General features: G+C 44.2%; 1 long non-coding RNA gene across 1 annotated transcript; it reads left to right on the plus strand.

Annotated features, from left to right (window-relative positions):
• The first annotated feature begins 1,412 nt into the window (after positions 1-1,412).
• Positions 1,413-4,846, plus strand: LOC309861589. The gene is made up of 3 exons (XR_014310038.1): positions 1,413-1,535; positions 4,321-4,453; positions 4,629-4,846. It is a non-coding gene; the product is annotated as an uncharacterized lncRNA (long non-coding RNA).
• The last annotated feature ends 419 nt before the right edge of the window (positions 4,847-5,265 follow it).

The following is a 5,265-nucleotide window of genomic DNA, read 5'->3' on the forward strand; positions in this document are numbered from 1 at the left end:
TCTTTTATGAGGTTGACAGCAGTGGACTTGATAGAAGATCTCCTTAAGTGACAGATGGTGATAAGTGAGTCCACACTTCTGATGTGCCAGACGTTAGTGGTGTCGTCACGACTGACCCACATTAATGCAGCTCGCCGCACGAACAAAAGGCAGAACCATCCTGGGCTGAGCAGCCGACCCCCAACAATGACTCGTTTCTATCATCTTCCTTCTGGTTGCTGAGTCCAACCCACGCCCACCAATCGGTACCAAATGTTTCAGCTGGGACGTGTCGGGGCTTTTAGGTTTTAATCAAATATCACTTTTTCAGTTATTATTTAGAGGCTGAACCCCTGGGATGTAGAACTGACTGGAAATTCACTTGGATGTGGGGGAGCACAAGCGGTTAGTGATCTCCAGCATCTACGTGGCCATGGGTGAGTGGAGGGCTCGGAGGGCTCCGAGGTGGGGACCAGAGAGAGCTGTGCTTGGAGGTGGACGGAACCACCCTCCCTTGCAGCAAATAACCAGCTGCAGGAAAGCAGCAGAGAACGGAGGCAAACATACTCTCTCTGTTCGAGACAGAGGCCTTTTCTTTGCCTCGCAGGCTCAGAAATTTGGCGAGGAGAAGCCTCCCCCTTCACACGGCAGCCTGTCAGCTGTCAGCAGCTCCTGACACGACAAAATCCCAAAGCTGGGGTACCGGGGCGGGGGGGCGGCGCGTAATACAGAAGGACCCAGTTGTGTGAGTTGAAAAGAGAGGAAACATCAGATGTTGCTTTTCAAACAAAGACCCAGTTTCACGCTTAATGCCACAAAGATAACTTGGTTTTCTGTTCTTAGGATTGAAAGAAAGAAAGAAAGAAAGAAAGAAAGAAAGAAAGAAAGAAAGAAAGAGAAAAGAAGAGAAGAGAAAGAAAGAAAAGAAAAGAAAAGAAAACCTTTGTTCCTTTGAAGTAAGAGCAAGCTATGTGAAATGAATTTTAACCAGGTTCTGCCAATATCTATCAGCGCACAGCATTTCGTATCGCAGATAATAAGAGTCTGGAGAAAACGACAGGCAGGAGACAGGGAAATGCAAAGGCCAGGGCTGGAGCTGGCAAGAACCAGGGCAGACGAGGGTTTAGGAGTCCTTTGGGATGAGCGTGATGGGAGCCTGAGGCAGGTATGGGTCTATTGCGGAGGTGTAGATTTTTTTAAATAAAAAGACAATTCAACCGGGGCGCCTGGGTGGCTCAGTGGGTTAAGCCGCTGCCTTTGGGTCAGGTCATGATCTCAGGGTCCTGGGATCGAGTCCCGCATTGGGCTCTCTGCTCAGCAGGGAGCCTGCTTCTCTTTCTCTCTCTCTGCCTGCTTATGATCTCTGTCTACTTGTGATCTCTCTGTCAAATAAATAAAATAAAATCTTTTTTTTTTTTTTTTTAAAAAGACAATTCAACCAACAAGGTAGGGGGTTCATCTTCCTTTCTAAGATGCCCACCCGGAAGGAAAAGACAGTCTATGGACGCAGAGAGGACTAGCCATAAATGAGCAGAGGATGGAACTCGTCATTCATGGTAATAAATAAATACTATTTATTATTAAGTTTTATGAAGACCTTCTCCTGCAGGTAAGACCAAGGCATGAGGATTCCTTCTCATTTAAAGAAAGAAGTCAATATAAAAAAGATGACCTGTTCTCTGAAAGATGAACGTGATAAAAGACATGATAAGATTCAGTGTGTGTGACCGCCAGAGAAGCAAGGATGGACACTGGAAAACCAAGAGCTCTATAACATGAGGGGTTGGTGAATGGGTTAGGCTTAGGCATCCTTCCTAAAATAATGTTTGTAGATTGCTTTAGAACTCTGGGGTGTTTTTTTGTTTTGTTTTGTTTTGTTTTTTATTTTTTTTTTTTAATGTGAAAGAAAAATGCCTTAACTACAAGCTGGTGGAAATAGAGAAAGAATGCATGAACAAATGAATGAAAGAACAAACAAACGAATGAATGAATGAATGAGAAAGCCTGAGATCCCATTATCAATGCTGGAAGCTGTTTCTTAGACACTGAAAAGAGAAGCCAGAAAGCCAAAAGCAAATTCAAGTGATATCTCTAATACGACGCTTTTCTGCACGTAAAGTCTCCCCTAAGGGAAACAGGGGTCAGCACCATATTGCCCTGAGATTTCCAGCCGGCACACAAAACCATGTCTGTATTTCCCTGTAGTTTCTATATATTTTTTTTTATTCAGGACCACTTCCCCCACTTTGGGTGGGTATACGCGCGTGTGTTTTGCTTTGTTTAGATGTGCCTGTGCAGAGATAAAAATAAGTAAATTTAGTTAAAAGGTAAGAAAGGCGGTGTGGTGACAAGGGCATGAAACAGATGTGGAAGATTGAAGGGCAAACCAAAGCACTAACACAGGAAAGGAGCCCCACAGGGAGCTCCCCTGGGCCTCTCTTCCTCACCTAAACTGGGAGGATTTTGCATGAGGCTACCCTGGAACCCTTTCTAGGGTCTCCAATTTGAATGTTCTCCCCATTATTCCGAGGGCAAAATCATCCATGGTGCACGCATAACAGGGGGTGGGTTTCCAACAGCACACACACAGAGTGATGATAATTTTAATTGCACTCGGTTGCATTTCCCATTCATCTTGGAACGGAACTGCTCTGTGTGATGGCTACTGTGGAGGATAGAACAACGTTGAGAATAATTATTGGGCAAGAAAAATGCGATGTATTCTGAAATTCTGCCTGCATCCCCCCACTTAGTAAAGGGTTACTATGTAGCGGCTCAGCATTTCTGAGTCTTGATTTTGCTCTCTGAGTCACCTGGGCCGAGCTTCCATTTTCCATTACTTCGAAGTGAAGGGAGGATTTGGGGTAAACGATTTCTTAGATGACTTCACAATTCCCTTTTCATGATGTCCGGAGAGAGAGCGCGGAGTAATGGAAAAATCTGGACTTTTCAATCAGCGAGACCTGGACCTGAATCCCAGCTCAACAACTCACTGTGCTGTGATGTTAGACAGGTCGGCTCTCCGAATCCCTCTTGGCTTTGCGGATTATGTCAAGCACATGGCAGCATGTAAAGTGTGTGTGAGTGCGAGCACATGTGTGCTTGCGTGTATGTGTGTGTGAGATATGTGACTGCAATCGAGGGAATGTTACTCATAGTTATGGAGCCTGCTTTGATTTCCCTTTGACTCTGGGCTTGCCCGACCCATGGTCATTTTCACAGTTGACAGACAATAATCTGTCCAAAAAGAATCACCTTAATGTTCATCACACGGCAGAAAGCCCTCTGGTTTGTATGTTAACATGTAAGTTTAAGTCGAAACCCCTATCAAATCCTTCCAGGACCTCAGAGTCCTTGGAGACTGCCCCTGCAATCTTGTTCCCGGCAAAAAGCAAAGCCTGAGATACTGTAACTCGTGCAGAGTAAACCCAAAGGACACAGCTCCACCTTAGCAGGGAATCCATATAAGCCAAGACTGACTCCTGACTAAGCTCAGGGAAATGAAATGTGTCCAGTGAAAGGACTCACAAGGTCTTGCCAGGAACCCCCCCAGGAGGGAAGTCAGATGAGCCCACATCCACTGGGCTGTCGAGAAGGTCCATTTTATTCAAAGTCTGCAAAACATCTACCCCAGAGGCAGAGCCTCTCCCACAGCAATTCTGCACTATTAACTAGAAAAAGAAAATGAGTTTCTAGAGGAAAAAAGATAATAGCGCAAATAATTACATCTCTTAAGAGTGAAGCGTGTTTGCACGTGGAGTACACTTCCAGGGAGGAAACAAAGAAAATGCCGATTTATATTTCGCAGAGATAAAAATCTGTATGAAATGGTTTGACTTGCATTCTCTATTTTCGGAAAGCGTGCTTTACCCTACGCATTCAAAGTTTAGAACTTCAAACTTGGCCAACATGTTGAGATCATTGAGTTGAATGCCAACGATCATTTGTAGAGGATGCAACTTTAGCAATACTTCCTGCACTTCAACTCCTTAAAGTTTCCCATGTCCCTTGACTTACATCCAACGTAATATTTTACATTGTACTTGGTCACTGGAGTCAGTGTTCCCCAAGTAGTTAAGTAATGGATGCCCTCATTGCAATATCCTGTCTAATGTCATTTCCAAGAGGCTGCACATTGGCCACACACTGTGAGTGGCTAAGAACCTTAAAGAAACACTGAGGAATGAAATTCAAAGGGTTCTAGATGGAAATTGTGTTTTTCCAGACTCTGCTTGACTCTCAAGTCCTAGATTCTGAACTGCCCTGCGGGAGGAGCTCTGTATTTCATACAACGCAACTTGTACCTAAATCTAGGGTCTTCCATATTTATTTTTTTCCCAGTGTCCAAGTCACCTCCTGGGATAGAAATGAGTCTCTCAAAAGAAGAGTCTGCCTGATCAGCAGAAATCCCTTCCCACAGCACGTCAAGCAGCTGGTGCACTTACTTCCCTAACCCGGGACACAGTGAGACAAGGTGAGTCGTACAGCAGATTTCCTAGTGCCACGGACAAATATGGAAGCTGCTCCAACCAAATGGCACAGAATAAAATATGGAAATGCAGACGAATCCCATGGACGTCATGCATTCAGCCATTTTAGGAACCCCCTCCGCTAAGTTAAGGTCCATAAATGAACGTCTTGATTTCTAGAGTTTTAAAAAAATGAATGGACTTCTGAGCACCCAGGACACAGATGGGAGATCTGGGAAGACAGAATCCACGCTCTGCTGGCTGATTCGACTCTAAACAGAGGAAATTCTCATGTTCTGCTGAGCCATCCGGATGCTGGTGGAATGACGTTTGGATGGAATCACGCCTTTCTTTCTGCATGGTACCATCTTCTACTCTTGCCTTTGCAGATTTCTGGGAGGAAGTCAGGTTAATCAAATGGTAAAATTAATTTTCTTTGGTATATTTATTTATTTATAAAGATTTTTCAATTTATTTGAGAGAGAGAAAGAGTGTGTGAGCAGGGGGCGGAGAAGAGGGAGAGTGAGACAAGCAGACTCCCAGCTGAGCAGAGAGCCCAAGGCGGAGCTCTATCCCAGGACCCTGGGATCATGACCTGAGCCAAAATCAAGAGTCAAGTTGGAGGCTTAAGCGACTGAGCCCCCCAGGTGTCCCTTGGATATATTTATTAATAGAGTAAATGATGCATTCTTATCTTATTAACATCACTGAGCTTAATATGTTCACTTTTTTATCAACTCTAGATTTCCTCACAATTAAATACAATATGTAAAAAAGGTGAAAACCCGATTTGCTTAACTCCTTACAAACAAAACTT

The sequence above is a fragment of the Mustela nivalis genome, assembly GCF_964662115.1.
Source record: "Mustela nivalis genome assembly, chromosome: 3".
Taxonomy (NCBI): Eukaryota; Metazoa; Chordata; class Mammalia; order Carnivora; family Mustelidae; genus Mustela; species Mustela nivalis.